Here is a 21169-nt window from a genome sequence, read left to right as displayed (position 1 = left end):
CCAAACCTGTGCCATTGTGGGAAGGAAGATCAGCGACAGTCTCATGCTGATCCGTGACACCATTTGTTATGCGAGAGACAGAAACATGCGACTAGCGGTCCTAAACCTAGACTTTGAAAAAGCCTTTGATCGAGTCTCGCACCAATACCTCTTCAGGGTATTGCAAAAATGTGGTTTTCCCCAAAAATACATCAAGTGGGTAGGACTGCTATACCGAGACATCTACAGCAAATTCATGATTAACGGGAATTTATCGGAAGCAATCGAGATCAACTGCGGTGTACGTCAAGGTTGCCCTATGTCTCCCCTTCTCTATGTTCTTTGCATTGAACCTTTGGCACAAATGTTAAGAAAAGATAGATTTGTCGAAGGGATCAATATCCCAGGAAGTGGGGGACAAATTACCAAGTGTGTTTTGTACATGGATGATTTTAATATTTTATGTACTGACCGCGCATCTGTTGGAAGAGCCCTTGACTTGACTGACCTGTTTGGGAAGGCGTCTGGGTCAAGGCTAAATAGAGAAAAGTCACAAGTGAAGTTTTATGGAATGTGGAAAAAGACAGAAAAGGCAGGACTCCCACTGACGGTGTTAAAGACAGACCAGAAAATCCTAGGGATAAAATTCAATGCAGATGGAGGAGGCGAGACCAACTGGGATGACGTGACAAGGAAAGTTAAGCAAAGACTTGTTTTTTGGTCACTAAGAAAACTGACAATAGAGGGGAAGGTCCTAATCATCAAAGCGATCATCCTCCCACTGCTTTTATCAATCAGTTTAGTTTTTATGCCCAAAAGAAACGTGCTGTTACAACTGGACCGAGCCCTCTTTTGCTTTGTCTGGGGCTCAAAGTGGGAAAGGATAAAAAGAGATACAATGAAAAAGAAAAAGGAAAAAGGGGGAAAGGAGTGCCTGATCTACAGCTTTTCCTGGGAAGCAAATATGTCTCTCTCCACTTCCAAAACGCTGTGGGCCCACCCAACAACCCGAAAAGTCAAGCGATGACCCGGTTCTGGATGGGCTCATATTTGCGGAAGCTAAAGCTTGTACCAAACAATCGTTTGATTCCAGTTTCATTTAACTTGCCACCAACACATCTCTTTATTCGGGATTTTTTAAAGAAGTTTGATTTAGAAACACAAGAAAGTCACACTTTACAAAACCACAGGGCCCTTATTGCTATTGTGCAAGAGCGTGCAACAGTAAGTCCTGTGCGGGGGCTTGCGTTTGGCGAACCTACAACGGTTTGGAGCAACGTGAATCATCCTGCCCTCCCAAACAGACTACGAGACTTGTCATGGATGGTGGCTCATGAGGTTCTCCCAGTCAGAGCCGTAAGGCACCACCGAGGAATGTCAGCGACTTCGACGTGCCCTCGACCTGGCTGTGGCGCCCAGGAGTCGGTGAGGCACCTTTTTTGTGAGTGCAGCGCTGCCGAGGACTTGTGGAAAATGGCCGACCAACTAGGAAAATTCCCGGACTTGCCAGCAGGGGAGGTCCCTGATGCACAGTACGTGCTTTACGGGATGAGTCGGTCGAGGAGGTCTCGGAACGACTTTGCCAGGGATTGGCTCACTCTCGCCGCCATCAAGGACGCCATCTGGACCTCTAGAAACCTGCTGGTATGGAGGTGCAGGCAGATCCCCCCAGTGGCTGTGCTCCAAATGGCTGTAGATACCATACAATCTGTGAGCGGCGGGCCTAGGACGCAACCATAAAGAAGAATCGTCTGCACCCACCCGGAGTGGGGAACCGGGGCTACACTGTGGGGGTCCCGGAAGCAACGGCCTGGGTTGTGGAAAGTAGAAGTAAGAAGGGAGAGGACCCACAAAGAGGACTGGAGGATGCTGCTTGGGAGGGTGGGATGACAGAGCTATGCCCTTGCACAATAGTTTTGCCCTTTACACTTTGGTTAACTACTATTAAAAGATAATAACTCTGAAATTGTTTAATTGATGTTGAAAATGTCAGAAAAAAGTGTTAAAATATCGTCATGTCATATTGTCAGATATAACAAAATTGTGAAAATGCTTGATGGCTGTTGAGATCGTCGTATTTGTTTTGCTGCTGTTGGTGTCGGTGGATTTGTTCAAAACAAAGACAATCGACTTTGGCCTGGACGAATCTATTGACACTAACAAAGATGTTATACAACGAAATTGTGAATACGCTTGATTGCTATTAAGATTTTAGAGAAGGGTTGTTCAAACCTCACATTGTGTTTGCTGTTAAACGTCATATTGAAATATAATATTGTGAATGTGCTTGATTGCTGTTGAGATTGACAAGATTGTTTTCTGTTATTAGTGTCAATGAATTTGTTCAAACCATTAATTGCTGTTAAAAATGTTGAAAAAATTGTTAAAATGTCATATTGTCAGATATAACGAAATTGTGAATATGCCTAATTGCTGCTAAAATTATCGAGAAAAATTGTTCAAACCTCACATTGTTTATTTGTTGTTAATAGTGTCAATAAAATTGTTTAAACCCAAAAAAATGGATAATGAATAACGAAGATAGAACAATAACCCTTAAACCCCCCCCCTCCTGTAACCAACTATGCAGTTACAATCGTGTTCAAGATTTGTGAACAATCTATGAAGAGCCATGATCTTTGATTTTTGCAATCCGGAGATGGAATAAGAGCTTGCTCTGTCCACTCCACGCATCGGCCCGGTATTGCAGTACCTCCGGGAACGGTGCATTCGCAATGATCGCAGCAAGGCTTTAAGGCTAGGACCTTAGCTTGGCCTTTTGGCTGAGAGTAAGTGTCCCGGCTCCTAGGCTTTGTAGCGCATTATGAACTGACCGATAATGGATAATGAATAACGAATATAGAACAATAACCCTTAAAAATCCCCTCCTGTGGTTCTGATATAACTGGGAGGAGACGGTCATGCTTTGTCCACTCCACGCATCGGCCCGGTATTGCAGTACCTCCAGTAACGGTGCATTCGCAATGATCGCAGCAAGGCTTTAAGGCTAGGACCTTACCTTGGCCTTTTGGCTGAGAGTAAGAGTCCCGGCTCCTAGGCTTTGTAGCGTATTATGAACTGACCGATAACGGATAATGGATAATGAATAAAGAAGATAGAACAATAACCCTTAAAAAATCCCCCCCCCCCTGGTCAGTTGTGGTTCTGATCTTGTATACGATCACTGGCCTGGTATTGTAGTACCTCCGGGATCGGTGCATTCGCAATGATCGCAGCACGGCTTTGGGGCTAGGACCTTAGCTTGGCCTTTTGGCTGAGAGTAAGTGTCCTGGCTCCTAGACTTTGTAGCGTATTATGAACTTGCCGATGATGGATAATGAATAAAGAAGATACAACAATAACCCTTAAAAAATCCACCCCAACCCCCCACCCCCTCGCTTCTTTAGCTTGGCCTTTTGGCTGAGAGTAAGAGTCCCGGCTCCTTGGCTTTGTAGCGTTTTATGAACTGACTGATAACGGATAATGGATGATTAATAGAAAAAATAGAACAATAACCCTTAACCCCCCCAATAGTTACTAAATACTGAATTGTGGCATTCATACAAGTTAGTAAAAACACAGCACTATGAACAGCAAATTTTAGGCAAAAACTGCAAGTCTTTACTACTCTGCATAAAATCAGATTTGAAATAAGATATTCTTGTCTGGACATTTTGCAAAGGATGTTTTTTTTAAAAATTCAACAAAAATATATTAAACCCTTCAATGTTCCACCGGTCTGCCGTCAGACTGTTGATAAAGTCTTGTCTTTACGATGTCACTAGTCACTGAAATACTTTGTTATAAAATTGGAAAGCCTAAACTAATCACAGAATCTCAGAAAGTTAGGGTTAGGGTTAGTATGAATGGGGATGTGTTTTACTCTTGATTTTGATTGTCTATTTGTTATGCAAGCCATCAAACAAAACTTCCGAGCTCAAAAACAACGCTTCTTTGATATATTCGCATTAAGTAAAAGATTTTCCATGCTTTGCTATATAGTGAGCAATGGCGCTTTTAGAAGTGACAGTGGTTTTCAGGATCTGTGTTTGTTTGCCGTAACCTGGACACAGCGCGTTTCAATGTCACCGCCTTGTCAGACTCGTCCTTGAATTCATGTTCATGATTCGTTACGTATTGACGTTTAATACTTGATGTGCGAGGTACAACACTCTCAAGGCATAATGCACAAAGAGCATGGTCATTTTTTGCACAAGGCCCCAGTCATTTGCCCATGCTGGCTGAAAAGAACAACATTTTTTGCTGGAAAAGCCGCCATGATTCATTCGGTTATCGCGCGCCTGTGTTTCGTTGGCTGGGTTACAACACAGATCTCTTCCCCTCTCCTCGGCACCGCACAGACACACGCTCACAAACGGAGCAGAGGAGGAGGGGCGTGACCGTAAAGCCTCTAAACAACACGCCGCACAACTGAAAATGTCTAAATTTCAGGTAAATGCGCGAAAAACAAAAAATCATTATTATTTTGCCGTGCGCTCGCGTGCCACTGGGTAACCCCTCACGTGCCACTGCTGTATTTACTCGTCATCATTCATGCAATGTTTGTGTTGCGTCTTCTACAAGCCACGTGAACTCTTTCCACGATGCTTTTAATGTACGTTTACGTTTTGCAGCGTCATAAATTTTAGCTTCTTTTGAATCTTTCTTCTGGGACTGAGGTTTTGGCTTGATTCCTAACCACTTATCCATTTTTCTTGTGTTCTCTGTTGTGTGTATTTTAGAAAATGAAATGCAAATGCACGACCTTATAACGCTCGGGAGAGTCCGGAAGCACGAAGTTATTTGATGCAGGCTTCTGATCGGTTGCCGAGTATGCAAATTGCCAAATGAACCGAAATTTCCAAACCGAACAAAGATTTTGAAATCGGAATAAAGCAAAAGTTTGATTTAAAAAAAAACAACCTTTTTTTCCCTTGAAAAAGTTGTCGGCCACCCGGGCGGAGATGTTTTGTAAGTTGTACGCCCGACGTAAAAGATGCACGCCCCGGGCATCCGGGCAGACGTTATTTTAGACACTGGTCTAACAAGATGGTCAGTAGGGTCAAACGAACTACTTGCTTTCTTGATCCGTTTCTGGCTTTACTGGTGAAAGATCTGTTTGGGATCTCATGACCTTCAGTTTTAAATATGATTAATATATCGCTATCCTGGGGTATTGTTCCTGTAGCCTTTGAGTCTGCTGTCATTAAACCCACGCTTAAGCAACCTAACCTTGACCTGGAAAGTGTAGGTAATTATAGGCGAGTGTCATATCTGCCATTTTTTGCAAAATTACTTGAAAAGGTCGTTGCAATGCAGTTTTATGACTTTATGCCGGAAATTAATCTTTGAGACTGTCCAGTGAGCATTTAGAGAAAATCACTCTCCTGAGATAGCCCAGGCTAAAGTAACCAATGATCACCTCTTTGCAAAAGATTCTGGTGCCTTGTCAATGTTACTGCTGCTGGATCTCAGTGCTGCTTTTGATACTGTGGCCCAAAACATGGTATTTGTTCGTCTGGAATGCATCGGTATCTTGGGGACTGTACTCTCGTGGTTTAGGTCCTACCTGTCAGACAGGACGCAATGCGTTAACTACGGCAATCTGACCTCTAGCCATTTTTATGTCCCCTGTGGCGTTCCATGGGGCTCTGTATTTAGCCCCCTTCTCTTTAGTATTTATATGCTTCCGCTAGGTGATATTATCTGCAAGTATAATAGTTTCCATTGCTATGCAAATGACACTCAACGGTTAAATTGTAGAAATCTGGAGGCCTGGCTTACTGAGATTCAAAGATGGATGTCACTTAATTTTTTGCGCCTTAACCCAGGTGTTTGGGCATTTGGGTTGGCCATGGTCCAAAAAATGTTGTGTGTGTTTTTGCTCCGTTTTCCCTTTTTATTTTCTTTGTTTTTGTATGTGTTTGTCTTGCTGTCGGTCTCCCCTCTAGAGGGATATGACCAGGATAGGTAGATAGATAAACCCAGAAAAAAACTGAAATGTTGATTGTTGGTCCAGCTCATTGTCGTGAGTTGTTTTCAAACACTGCCCTGAACCTAGACAAATGTAATATCACCCATAGTGATTCGGTCAAAAATCTACATGTTATATTTTATCCCAATCTGTCAGTTACACATGAAAAATATGACCTTACACCTCCGTAATATTGCAAAGATTTGTTCGATGCTGTCCCAATTAGATGCAGAGGTTCTAATTCATGCGTTTATTAATTCTCGGCTTGATTTACTGTCATGTATTGCTTTCTGGTCTCCCGATGTCTAGCATCTAATGTTTGCTGCTGGTTCAGAATGCGGCAGCGAGACCCTTGACTAAGACAAAAAAGTTTGTGCATATTACTCCTGTAATGGCCAACTTGCACTGGCTCCCAGTCCACCTAAGATGTGACTTTAAGGTTCTTTTACTAACATACAAATATTTGCATGGACTTGTGCCCTCTTATCTCTCAGATTTGGTTTCTCCCTATGTTACTGCACAGAGCCTCCGCTCTGAAAATGCCGGTCTACTTGTGACTCCGAGAGCCAAAAAGAAGTCTGCAGGCTCGAGAGCGATCTCCAATCCGGGTCGCGGTGCTGTGGAATGCTCTGCGCCTCCAGAAATAAGATCTGCAACCTCAGTGGAAATTTTTAAATCTAGACTTAAGACACATTTCTATTCAAAAGCGTACGATTGATGCCCACCTCATATTTTGTATTGTCCTGTCTTTTTCTGAATGTTTGGCCGGTGGTGACACTTGGGAGAAGGACGATTTGAGATGAGTCAGCGAACCACCGTCTTACCTAAAGCATGTCAACACCTGCATTGACCAGCCGGCAGAGATAGGAAGCTGCGTCGTCGCTGTTATGGACTTTTTAGACAAATTTCGACATGTTATCTATTGTTCTCTTTTATTGATGTTTACTATGTTTGTATACTGTTACCCAGTGCTAAATCTATTACACCCTGGTCATCCTGAAAGGGGGATTACCACCCTTTTCAAGGTTTCTTTTTTCCTCACGCTGAGGTTTTGAGTTTTTCCCTGCCCACATGTTGGTTTAAAATCAGGCGACGGTGAAATTATAACCCTGTGCAGTCCTTTGAGACATTTTTGTGATTAAGGGCTATACAATTAAATGTGACTTGACTGACTTGATTTGACATGTTCTGTATTTTATTTTGTTTCTTTAAGAATCTAGCTCTGATATTGTTCAGTCTCAATGGAAGAGGTGACAATCTTAAATCGTGTCAATGTTCAGTTCGATGTTTTTAGCTGTTAGGAACGCCACCACCAGTTCTTCCGCACTTTGCCGCCAACTCGCTGTGGTTCACCTCGTTGCAGAGGCTGGTAGCTGCTGCCTTTTGCATACGAGCGGGGTTTGATCTTCAGCCCAGTCACAATGAAATAATTCATTCTTAAATACTGCTCCAGGTCGAGCTCGGTTATTTTTCCGTCTCTTTCCACAGCACGCATCCTCAGCTCTTTCCCCTTCATCAACAGATCAAGTATCATATATTTTTTTATAAAAGTCATTTAATTTGTTTACAAGAAAGTCCAGTGATTTTTTTAATATCCTGCGTCTCGTCCGATTATCTTCTTGTTTTTTTTTACCTCACTGTGAGAGTGTGACACTGGAGTGTCATGTCCAATTTCGTTGTCACAATATGTTAACCCATTTTGTAACAATGACAATAAAGGTATATTCTATTCTATATAATGTTTATTTGGCCACTTAATCTTTGCAATTTGACACATTGAGTGTGTCAGCGGTTAAGCCAGTTAACTAGGCCTACGCCCACTTGATCAAGTAATTTGTATATATTTTAAACAACATGAGGCTCACCTAGAGGAATCTATGATTGTCCCTCATCTTATGGCTAAACAAAAAACTTGTTAATGTCTGGGCAAAATAGGATAAGAAAAAATGTGTAGCTTAGTCACTTTGAGTCTGTGTAGTTTCTGTTTTTCCTTGTGCTTTGAAGCACTTGTTTTCGGTTGTACTACCTAATACAGCTACATCTAGGGGTCAAAAAATACCCAGCAATCACAAAAGCAGTGGTATTGATATGAAATACTGTAAATCACCACATTACGATATGAGTGTTACACTAAACTAAATTTAAAACCCATATCTTTCATTTGATCTTTTTACTCGCCGATACGATACCTTAAAATAGTACAGAATCTGCATTGGAACAATGCTAGTTATTTTTTAGTGTAATTAGATGGCTAACAGAAGTGTATTATACATTAAACTTCTGTCTCAATTACCATGTTTGATGTGCTTTATCATTGCCAGTGTTAGGAATGACGCTGTTATAAATAACGCTGTTACCAAACAGCGTTCAAAGATGTAAAGATATTCCCTGACTGAAGACTCCTATTACCCCCCACAGTTTCTCCTTTGTTAATGACAAATGTGACTTTCTCTTGTCAACAATGTCCTTTATTCTTTCGTTTGATACAACTTTCCTTGTCATATAAATAAACATAGTTAGTTAGTATCAAACCACTTGCATTATTTATTTGTGTCTACTATTTTCCTTCTGGACTGATCAATCATTACCTATATCAATTACAGTAATAGAAAAACGACCATTTAAAGCTAAAATTAAAATATGTTTTGAGTATTTCGTACTTCATGATAAATGCAAGGCATAATATGAGACTATTTGTGTTGGAAACAGTAAGAATTTACCTGCTGACCAAATTGGTAACCACCGAACTAGATTCTGAATTATATAAATATGATTTAGACCAATTTCTCTACAGCCTCTTCCACAACGTCATCATTACTGATGGTCAAGTACAAATCAGCTGGTTGTTTCATGTTAAAGCTATGTCAGCGTGTGAATTCTTCTTATGCGTAAGAAAGAAAAGCAGGGCATTCTCGGTTGGCCTTTCAACATATTTATTCACGCACAATACGCTAACGTGAACACGGCTATCATTTTTACCTTACACGAGAGCCATCTAAAAATTAAACAAAGCAATGTGTTCTGTTGTGTACACAATGGAGAACATCCTACCGTAATATCACGGGTAAGAGCGCTATTAAATTAGCAATACACAGTGTTCATTTTACCTCTGAAAAGTGATGGGTCCCGGGGACTCGCATGTTTAAAAATCTATGGGTCCCAACAGATATCTATGGGTCCCCAAAATTTAGTCTCATATTGAAATTGTAAATCGGCGACAAATATATAATGTAAATCTATATATTCATTCCGTTTTAATCACCACCGTTTATTGATAATACAAATCAGTTATCACTTCAAGAGTTTTCAGTTCACAACAATATTGTACATTATACAAGATAATATTGCTGAAATAATTATATTAATCTATATTTTCATTCAGTTTTATTCATGACAGTTAATTGGTAATACGAAGCGGTTATCACTTCAGATTTTTCAGTTCACAATATTGTACATTATACAAAATAATCTTGCTGAAATATGAATCTATATTTTCATTCAAATTTAATCATCACAGTTAATTTGTAATACAAATCAGTTATCACTTCAAGAGTTTTAAGTTCACAAAAATATTGTACATTATACAAAATAATATTGCTGAAATATTAGTCTATATATTCATGCAGTTTTAATCATCACAGTTGATTGGTAATACAAGGCAGTTATGACTTCAGGTTTTCAGTTCATATATTCTTCGTGGTTTGCTGTCCCGCCACAGTTGTAATGCCTTCTTAAGGTCCAATTGCAGCAACGGAATTTCCATAGCTAATTTGTGGTTTTCATTGTCGTGGTGCCGATCAAATGTGCTCTTCTGAAAGTTAGTATTGTGAAATTATTTATGCAATCCAGTTTTTTTGTCACGCTGGGTACGCACAACACAGAACATGTAGCCTCTATTATCATCCTCATAGCGTAACCAGGAATATAATTGAGTCCATTTTGGCAGAAAAGTAATTTTCTTGCTAGAAGTATTCTTTTGTTTATTTTCTTTCGTCGAATCGTTCGCTTCAACACACGTGCTTTCCTTGCCGGAATTATTGCCGTTGTTATCACTCTCTGCATTATGTTTTGACTTATACTGACACTGATGAATGACCAATTTTGTGTTGATTGTTAAATAATACTGTTTTTTCGGAGGCATACTTAACCTTCACTCAACGACAAGCACCACAACAATGACGTAATCTGGAAGCAACGAAATCTCGTTTGCCGAGATCGGCTTGCAGACGAAATCTCGAACCGCGAGACCAAAACAACAATGGCGGATCTGCCTGACGAAAAGTTTGGAGTGCGATAAATCTTTGTTAAAAAAAAAAGTAATCGGGTAATAATGTCAATTTTGTGTCAAAAAAGTTGCGTCCCGGGGACGCACGTTGATTCAACACTATGCGTCCCCAGCAAAAATGATGCGTCGAGGACGCGGGCAAACGAGAACACTGAATACTTAACATCTAATTTGGGAGAACCAGTGTATACAGTGGGACCTCGGTTATCGCGGTTAATGGGGACCAAAACCACCCGCAATAAGTGAAAATCTGCGAAGTAGCTGCGCACCTTAAAAAAAAAAAAATTCTCATCTCATCTCATCTCATCAGCCGTACCGCTTATCCTCATCAGGGTCGCGGGGGGGCTGGAGCCCATCCCAGCCATCTCCGGGCAGTGGGCAGGGGACACCCTGAACTGGTTGCCAGCCAATCGCAGGGCACACAGGGACAGACAACTCATTCGCTCATTCACACCTAGGGACAATTTGGACCGGCCAATTCACCTGAAATGCATGTTTTTGGAACGTGGGAGGAAACCGGAGTGCCCGGAGGAAACCCACGCAAGCACGGGGAGAACTTTATTTATAAAATTATTTTATTCTATATTATTATTTTTTAGACCTGTGAAGCTCTAAACCCGCGAACGTGGAACCACGAAGTAGCGACACCCCTTAAAAATGCTTTAAAAAGTATATATATAAATAAATAGATAATTATTTTTTTTATTTTATTTTTTTTTTAGGCCCGCAAAGCTCTGAATCCGCGAACGTCAAAGCTCGAAGTAGCGAGGTCCCACTGTAGTTCTTTTTCAGTAGTTCCTGCATCTTTAAACCCTATTTTTTTCCAAAAGTGCTGCTCTTTCCTCACTGAGAAAGATTTTTGTCAGGTATCATAGACAGAGGGAGAGAGATGGAGAGGGGAGGGGATAGAAATTGATAGGGAGCGGAGGGAGTGAAAGAGGTAGAAAGGGGATTGGATAGTCACTTTATATTGTCGTACTGTTGACTTTTGTTGTGCACAAAATAGTTGAGGTGCAGTTACTTATTTTTACTTGTCTAGTCGTCTCATGTTGTGAGAGATTGATTGATTGATTTTACGCTGAAGTGTTAAACACACTTTATTTATGATCTGTTTCCTTCTGTTGCGTGATAATACTTGAAGTACAGTAGCATATGTCTACTTGAGCAGATGTCTGACTACAGATTGTGAAATCTATATTGTCTTACAATTGATTTTTGTGGTGAACAGCAGGCTGTCCACTTGACCAGTTGTCTCAGACTGTGAGAGTTAAATTTAGTTTATTAAACTCACTTTATATTGTTTCCTGCAGATTGTTATTTTATTATACTGTCCGTTTGGGTTTCCGGTTGGACAAGTGAGCTGAGAAGAGGCAGGTCGGGGTAGCTCCCGTTACACATCGTTTAAGCCCGCAAATTTATGGTTACTAGGTTTTTTATGGTTTTTACTAGGTAGGGATTGCAAACAGGGATGTGTATTGAGCCCTTTGTTGTTTGCTTTAGCTCTGGAGCCCCTCTCACAAACAATTAGAGAAGACCCTGCCATACATGGCTATAACACAGAACATACTTGCAAAAAGTTTTCCTTGTACGCAGGTGACATTCTTCTGTACTGTATGTAACCCGACCTGAAACTACAATTCCACATATTTTGGAACTACCGAAAATTCCGGACTATAAGCCGCTACTTTTCCCCCAAACTTTCAACCCTGCGGCTTATTCAGTGATTCGGCCAATTTATGTAATTTTTCTAATGGCCGCCAGCGGCGCTCGAGTACAAAAGGTAAGATTTAGACCGGTGGAATATATGCGCCAAGGAAGACTGCAACTTCACTAAAACTGGCCGCATGCGAAAGGCAACTTTTTCACAAGTCTGCCAGTGGATCCTGACAGCGTGGGGCAGCATCAAAAAATCCACCGTCACCAACGGGTTCCGAAAAGCCGGTGTAATGCCGAGAAATGCAGAGAATTGCATCCCCTGTCGCTGGAGCGCGCACACGTCACTCCCGCTACTACAACCACTTTTACCTCGTTTTATCTCACTTTTATATCACTTTTCGGGAATGTAATGGCGAAAATATATCCAAGACCACTTCGTCTTGCATTTGTTGGGAATGTAATACAACTTAAACCATTCTGTCTTGTATTTATTGTGAATGTAATCGAACAGTAATGCACACCGTATATATACCACTTTTGAGCATGTAACGTGTTTATTTTGGCTTTTTCGACTCAAATCGCTCGTATTTAAACTGTTATGCCCTCTCCAATAAAGCTTATTTTGCTGAAATCATCAACAGATATAAAAGTGAGATAAAACAAGGTACGTAAAAGTGGTTGTAGTAGCGGGAGTGACGTGTGTGCGCTCCCGCGACAGGGGATGCAATTCTCGGCATTTCTTGGCATAACACCGGCTGCGGGAGCGTGGGACGACGTCTATATGACAAAGTTTCCTTCCGACACTGAGGAAGACGACTTTGATGGCTTCAGTTCTAAGGAGGAAGATGAGGACGGTTTACCGTGATTTTTACAAGTACGGTATGTTTTTTTTAACAGACCCGTTTACTGTGTTGCGAGCGTATTCAACTTATGAACCATCATCCGGGAACTAACTTGTTCATAAGTCGGGCAGCGTCTGTAATGCCCTTGCGTGTTGTCACAGATGCACACGGTCACTGATGAGATCCGATCACCAATTTTGAGGCACCCTTTCACTATAAAAAAATGTCTCTTGATCAAAATACAGGGCAGCCAGTCTGACATCTGACCATTTCTGACACATGGGTCACCACCAGTGTTGGGCACGTTACTTGAAAAAAGTAATTATAGTTACTCACTACTTCTTCGAAAGAGTAACTGACTTAGTAACTGAATTACTCTAGTTACCAAGAAAAGTAACAATTTCTGAACTTCTAAAATAAGTTTTTGTATGTCAAAGAGTTTGAAATCTTCTGCCCTAAAATTTGTCGCTTTGCCGAAGTTTGCAATTGAAACTGTCGCTTGTTTTTTTCTTTTTATGGGACTCAACCATTTCCAAAGTACCTCCAAACAGCTGAAGTGCCCCCCTGGCCGTTGTCTTTTTCGCTTATTTGGTTTTGTTTGGTTAATGGAGTCAGATAACTAATTTGAACAACTTGGTGAACGATACATTTTTAATATTCAAAATCTAACAATACATATGCACGGAATGACTTAAAAAAGGGGGGTAAATGAAAAAAAAATACGATAACAAAAGGAAAAAGAGAGATGTTTTTAAATTTTTGTATAAACACATTAACACTGAAAAACATAAGAAAATAGAATTACTATATTTATAAATCTACATCAAAGATAAAATACAAAACAATTTCAACTTTTTATGCTCAACAAATTTAAAGTCTACAACACGGAATCTCCAAAAAATGCGCAGTAACCAATCACAAGAGAAAAACGGGGTCTCAGAGGGAACCATCTGTTGATTAATGACTAGCGGGCTCATTGAGATGTTTCGATTGCGAATGACACAAATCTGGGTGCTCAAACTTTTCGCAAAACAGCATATATATTGTTCATTGGGGATAAAATAATTATATATATATATATATATATATATATATATATATATATTATAATCATTTTATCCCTCTCGGGCTTCCATAACATACAAGTAAACTTTTGACATGATAAATACTGAGATAAATCTTTTTTCAATATTTTATTTAAAACTTTTAAAAAATTGAAACTTGGGATGAAAGCAAATGAAATGATCTGAAATAATCTGCATTTATATAGCGCTTTTCAAGTCAATGACTTCCCAAAGCGCTTTACAGTGTGCTTCACATTTCCCAATAGCGGCCTTGTATTGCAGCCATGTAAGACACTAACCTGCTTATTGGGGATGTTAGGGGTTCAGTGTCTTACCCAAGGACACTTCGACATGTAACACGGACAAGCCGGGATTCGAACTGGGATCCCTTGATCCCAACACGAGCGCTGTACCTCCTGAGCTACTGCCGCCCCAAAGCATTACATGATTGCCAGGTTTTAGTAACATTTATTTAAATGTCATTTTATTTTGGCATTCTTGGGCTTCGGTAGAACACAAGTTAGCCCAAATCATATCATTTATATAATTTTGTCCCTCTCTAGATTCCATAACATACAAGTAAACTTTTGACATGATATATCCCAAAACATGTTTCATTTTTTACATGCATTCTTTTCAAACTTTGTTTTACTTGAAGCAAGGAAGTGTGAGAGCATTACATAGTTGCTTGTTTTAGTAAAATTGATATCTAATTAAACGTCATTTTATTTTTTCCCTCTTGGCCTTCCAAAAGGACAAATGAACATTTGAAACAATAAGTTTAAATTATATCATTTTTTTCACCTTTTAAAAAGAAACATAAAAATGAAATGTTTTTTTGTTTTGTTTTGTATTTTTGTTATTGTTTTTTTAGGGATACTTAAATTCTTTAAACATTATTATATTTACTTTGTGGCACTTTTGGCTTTCCTTAGAAATCAACTGAAAAATAAATTGTAACTTATTAAAATACGATAAATCTACAACAATTAAATTTAGTTTTCAAAAAATTGTTTCCAGTTGATTTTTTTATTTGTTTGTCTCATTGTTCGTTCGTTTATTTCATTTCTGAGAGGTTTTGGCGGAGGGAAAAAAAAGGTAGCGTAATGTCCCTTTAACTGGAGCGGACTTGCGGTTCGGGTCCTGAACCTGCCTGTGGAATTTAATTGTTATTGCCCAGTTGTCTGTGCCGAAGGGGGCAGAACCTCCGAAGCGCAACAACATACCACCAAAACACAAATTGGTCCAAAAATACGGGTATTCAATCTACCAACTGGTGTCGTTTCGGAGGAAACCGACAGAACCGTACCGGAGTCTCCGTGTTCGTAACGGTAAGAAGCGGCCGCCGTAAAAAGGATCAGAGGCGTGTTCAGGAGAGTGAGCGATTGCTATCGCTAGCTATCGCTAGCTTCTGAACGGCCAATGATTATTGAGCGCTCGCGTGCCCGAGTAATCACGGGAGAAAGACCGCTTACTTTGATTTCCAACATGGCGTCGACAGTGCAGAAGATGGAGGATCTCACCCTGACGAGTGCTGTTGGCGATGTAATATATCGTCTTACATTGCCTGGTAATGTTTGTGAACAATGCAAGACAGGTATGACCCTTCCACTGCGTTTAGGATAACCTTAACTGTGTCAATATGCGAACTGTCGCTCATATAAGCCAACTCGCTCAAAGCAAGCTGTAGAACGAAATCCATTGTACTGTCGTCGGCCATTTTGGATCAGTAAGGCAATCACAGTGAGCGATTACAAAACGTTCAGCAGTGCGCGGCAAGCGATTAACAAGCGACTACATGTCTGATTACTCTCCTGAACACGCCTCAGGTGGATCCTTCCTCTTGTTTTTCTTTCAATAGGCTTTGATGACCGCTTCCCATTCAGTTGGAACTTTGTTTTATTTATTTTATTTTAACTTTTAAGTCCGCGTTGTGTTCGTACTAAGGTGACTGTTCAAGTTGAAAAAAAAACAAAACAAAACACTGTTCGTCGTTTTCTTGTCGGCAATGCTAGCTAGCGATAGCAACTTGTTGCCAGCTATTTCGCGTTCCAGAGAGTAAATTAAATTATAAAGCAAAGTTATTACATTAAAAATTAAATTGTCTGATTATTCTTAATAACCTCACGAGTGAGGATACTTTCGACAAATCTCCCTTGTTGTCGTTTTTGTTTCAACTTTTAGTGTTTGCGTTCTCGGCAGCTTTGTTAGCTTGCTTTTATTTTTATACTAAAGCTCCTTGCAATTCCTTAGTGCATGTCTGTCTATAGGAATATCAATATGCTAATCATAATTGATGATATTTGTTGGTAATTCAAACTTACACAATCAAATTGTATTCATAAATACACACCTTATATTTTACATGAATCTAAATTAAAGAACATTACTTTCTCATTTGTTTACATAATCAGTGTTTACTTTTAAAATGGGGGAAAAATCTGACACACCAGTCAACCTCATCCAATTGCTTCCCTTATTAAGTGATTATAAATCTTTCTAACACGCAGAATATCACGAACAGTTTGAGCAATCTATAATGATGTTGTCGTCTGCAGGTTCCTCCGTGAAAAGCGCTATATAAATGCAGATCATTTACCATTGTTACCAGTCACCGAGATGATCCAAATTAGAGCTCAAATGGGCAAGGCAAGAGTTAATAAAATCCGTACAAAAATGGCTTTACAGTGTACACAATTTGAAACGTATAAGATAGATAGATAGATACATTATTCATCCCCGAAGGGAAATTCACATTTCCAGCAGCATCCCTGAGCTGAGAACAGTACAATAATAAAGCCAAAAGAATACAACATACAAATACCCAGTGTGACGTGCAAATGCCCACTGTAGCGTGTTATATAGAGTAACTAAATAGTGCTACACAGAATACATATTGCAGTAAGATTCGGTAATATCCAATGTAGGTGGTGTGGTTTAATGTGGGCCTTTACTCTGCCGGGTGGAGTTAAAGAGCCTCATGGCATGAGGAAGAAAAGATCTCTTCAGTCTGTCCGTAGTACAAGACAGTGGCAGCAGTCTGTCGCTGAAACTGCTCTTCTGTCTGGAGATAATGCTGTGTAGTGGATGCGATGGATTGTCCATGATTGACCTCAGCTTTTTCAGTGCTCGTCTTTCAGCTACTGTTGTTAGGCTGTCCAGCTCTTTGCCAAGATGACAGGTTTGCGGTGAGCATGTTTGACACAAACATTTGACAGACCGATACTTATGATACCGATACTTACTGTTATGATTAAGAATTTCTGGATATGATTAATTGTCACGCAAATTGTCAAAAGTGACCGATATGTTGGCAATTTTTCCCCTTCTGCGTGGGCTCTACCAGGCTGTGCTTGCCAAAGACACACCGCAGTTAATGGTGTCCTTACTACGACCTTAGGGTTGAGGGAACCAACCAACCATGATACTAATAGATATCATTGGACACCTTAATAAAGAAGAGAAATTTAATTAATAGTCAAGAAATCATTATTAACTCAACTTTCTGTTCCTTTTATTAAAACAACAGACCACTTCTTCGGTATTTCAGGGATTAGTGCTGTTGTTCGGTGTAAATAAAAAATGTGTCCAAAATACTGAAGTGATGTTAAAAACAGACCGGGTAGTGAAAACCACACACAGAGAACCAGTGTTGTCTACTTCCATGTGTGCGTCGCTGCACGTTAATGTCTACAGTATTCATTTCATTCAAGGGTGGTAACAAAAGGTGGAGAGAAAAAAAGACTAATCGGGAATTTGAAAACTATTCGCAAATATGGGAAATATTCACAATTCGATGAATATGTCATATTCATGACATTCCTACCAATACCCAAATCTTGACAGTTACTGCTCCCAGTAACCAATAACACTAGTACTCTATTCTTGTTTAGTATTTTATTGCAAGCAAACTAGCTATCTCAAAAGCAATTCAATTTTTGCAGCAAACATATTTTTTTATATTTAATCTGGACTCGTGTCAACAAAGTTACTGTTGGAGTTGCTTTTGTCAAAGTATTCCTTAGTCATTTTTGTGTCATTAGTGTTCTTGGCAACTTTATCAGCTTGAAGATCAATAGGTGTTTGTTGCCGTTTTCCTTTATATTGATACTAAATCAGCTTGTAATGAATTACTTCACATATTTCTCTATAACTAACAATTTAGAAATATATTTGATTATATTTGTTGGCAGTTTAACCGTAGTCAATCAATTTGTATTTAGGTTGGACTAAAATTGCACTTGTCATCATTGATTAAAACTTGTAGTATACAGTGTTTATAATGAGATTGGAAGTGGTACTCCAGGATAACATGCAATAAAATACTGTAAGGGGAAAAAAGAATATTATTATGGATAGGCAAATATTTATATGGTAGTGCTTGTAGACTGGGCTAAAGTTACAGGTGCATCATAACAACAGTGAAATGACATTAGGAGCAACATACTTCCAATATACAACCCCTAGCAAATTGTAGGAAATCACCAGTTTCAGGAAAGCCCTCACTCAGACATTTCATTCTGTAGAAAAAACTCAGATCACAAACATGAAACAATGGCAAGGTGATTCAAAAGTGCAACATATAGGCATTCAGAAACACTAAAAGAAACTAGACAATTGTAATTGTGATTGATCTGGAAGATGATCCCGGGATGTATATATAACCCTGGTTGTTAGCATTATGAGTAAAGTTTTTAACTCAGGAAATGTATTTGTAATTTCTTCGCCCCCCCACACACCCCCGGTACTGGCAAGTTCATTTGAGATCGGCCCACAACCGTTAGCAACAAGGATATGCCTTGTGGAGGTCTAAAAATCACATTCTTGGTAAAAACATAGTAATATCACTGTTATTACACATTACAAAATTTAAAATGTACATGTTCGAAAGGAATGAGCCATTCTATTTGAATTGGCCCATCCGGACTGCATTTAGCCCATTCAATTTGCTGAGTCGTTAGCATGTTAGCATTAGAATAATTTTTCAGCATGAAAAAGTTAGCAATTAGCCCTTAGCATCACTTTTTAGCATGTATCCGTTAGCATAACTCATCAACATGAGTCCACTAGCATAATTTGTAAATATGAAGTTGTTACAATATTTCCATTACCAAAACTTTTTTGCATGAAGACGTTAGCATTTAGCCGTTAGCATCACTTTTTAGCATGTACCAATTAGCATAACTCATCAACATGAGTCCATTAGCATAATTTGTAAATATGAAGTCGTTAGAATATAGCCATTGCCAAAAAATTTTAGCATGAATATGTTAGCATTTAGCCGTTAGCATCACCTTTTAGCATGTACCCATTATCATAACTCATCAACATGTATCCGTTAGCATACTTTGTAAATATGAAGTCTTCAAAATATTGCCATTACCAAAAATTTTTAGCATGAAGAAGTTAGCATTTAGCCGTTAGCATCACTTTTTAGCATGTACCCGTTAGCATAACTCATTAACATGAGTCCATTAGCATAATTTGTAAATATTAAGTTGTTAAAATATAGCCATTACCAAAATTTTTTACTATGAATAAGTTAGCATTGCCGACAGTGTTTACAGCTAGTTTGCGCTAATACTTGGGCTGGCTGTGCCAGACCAACCCTTTGCCGACAGTGTTACAGCTTGCTTGCGCGAATACTTTGGAATTCATCATTTACCCATGGTTAAAGGTAATGTAGGTCGGGCCCCCTCAAGCCACCCTGGACAGTCCCTGATTACTACCTCTGGCAAAGCCCTCGTTTCCAAGGCTACCCATTGAATTGAATGGGCCAATGTATTCCGGATGGGAGATTCTCAAAATACATTAGTCCGGATGGGGACTCTTTTTGGTCTCCGGGGCCCCGCCGTATCGCTTATCCATATTGTCGCTCAAGAGTCCCGGGCCGGAATTTTGGGTATATGAATCGTTGGGCTAGTCCAAAAGCTCTGGGAGGAGTTACCCGACAAACTTTTTTGTCAGAAGATAGATATAGTAACTAAACAATTCCCGTGGCAATTGTAAGAGTTGTGATTGATCTGGCAGATGTTGGTAGAGAACCGGTAGCGCTGAGTTGTTAGCATTATGAGTTAGCATAAAGTTTTTAACTCAGAGAGATGTATTTGTAATTTTTAACTTGGTTCTGTGGGGGGACTCCGCTTTATTTGTGTTATATAGCTACAAATAAGTATTTCAACAGTCAGTAAAATGAATGTCAAACGTTTTCCTGTAGTCTTTCACCAGGTTTGCATACTTTGCAGGAATGATCTTCTTGAGATCAGTCAGGTTTCTGGGCTGTCGCTGAGAAACACGGCGTTTGAGTTCCCTCCAAAGATTTTCGATTGGGTTCAGGCCTGGAGACTGGCTTAGCCATCCTAAAACCTTGCTATGCTTCTTACTCCTTAGTTTTCCTGGCTGTGTGCTTCGGGTCGTTGTCGTGTTGGAAGACCCAGCCACGACCCATGTTCAATGCTCTGACTGAGGGAAGGAGGTTGTCCCCCAACATCTCACGATAGACGGCCCCAGTCATTCTCTCTTTATTGCCGTGCACTCGTCCTGTCCCATGTGCAGTAAAACACCCCCGAAGCATGATGCTACCACCTCCATGCATCGCAGTAGGGGTGGTATTCTTCGGATTGTACTATTCATTCTTCTCCCCCCAAACACACTTAGTTGAATCATTACCGAAAAGTTCTATTTTGGTCTCATCTGACCGCAAAACGTTCTCACATGACTTAAGGTACCAGGAGCCTTGAGATGTGCTGGTTTAAGGAGGGGAACTTTTCATGCCATCCATGATTTCAAATCATGACATCTTAGTGTATTATCTACAGTAACCTTGGAAACGGAGGGCCCAGCTCCCTTCATGTCATTGACCAACTCCTGTCGTGTAGTTCCGGTCTGATTCCTCACTTTTCTTATCTGTTAATATTCTGATCACAATAAAAATATTCCAAGCACGGGACCCTTAGCTTCTGTGGCGGTGTAGGCTATGGTTGAGGTGTGATGCAGGCAGTCCGGTAAAGTTTAGTGTTAGAGTGGCCTGGGTACTCGTTCCTCGAGTTATCAGGTTTTTGTTCCTTTAACATCACTGCAAGCCTTTGCACCAATCGTAAATAAATACAATATAATAGAGGTATTGTATCGGCGACTTGTTTAGAGCTGCACGATTTTGGACAAAAACCTACTTGCGATTTTTTTTTTCAGACCTGTATTGCAATTTTGATGGGATTTTCAATTTCAAAAGAAAAGTGCATTTCTGTGCTCATTTTGTTTTTAGGGAGAACTTAAACATAGCGACATGCAAACTTACCTCAAGATGACGTCCTTAGAGACTGAGAGTATACGACTGTAATAAAATAACAACTATTGATCCACAAATAAA

The 21169-nt window shown here is 39.8% G+C and overlaps 1 protein-coding gene and 1 pseudogene across 8 annotated transcripts in view; both read left to right on the top strand.

The window, feature by feature from the left end:
• The first annotated feature begins 2574 nt into the window (after nucleotides 1-2574).
• On the top strand, nucleotides 2575-2714 carry LOC148345712 (U2 spliceosomal RNA; annotated as a pseudogene).
• A 12242-nt stretch (nucleotides 2715-14956) lies between these two features.
• The window catches only part of LOC148345710 (rho guanine nucleotide exchange factor 18-like), a 55838-nt gene continuing 49625 nt past the window's right edge, over nucleotides 14957-21169 (top strand). For 6 of the 8 annotated variants that reach the window (XM_088325846.1, XM_088325845.1, XM_088325848.1 and 3 more), the window contains exon 1: nucleotides 14958-15131. The gene's annotated coding sequence lies outside the window, so the exon portion shown is untranslated. Of the gene's footprint in view, nucleotides 15132-15459; nucleotides 15630-21169 lie in introns of those variants that run through there. The other 2 variants (XM_088325849.1, XM_088325843.1) reach the window with 2 other exon arrangements.

This window comes from Urocampus carinirostris, unplaced genomic scaffold (genome assembly GCF_059441175.1).
Source record: "Urocampus carinirostris isolate Australia breed hairy pipefish unplaced genomic scaffold, RoL_Ucar_1.0 HiC_scaffold_32, whole genome shotgun sequence".
Classification (NCBI taxonomy): domain Eukaryota; kingdom Metazoa; phylum Chordata; class Actinopteri; order Syngnathiformes; family Syngnathidae; genus Urocampus; species Urocampus carinirostris.
The sequence above is the reverse complement of the archived record's forward strand: the minus strand, read 5'-3'. Positions and strand labels throughout refer to the sequence as shown.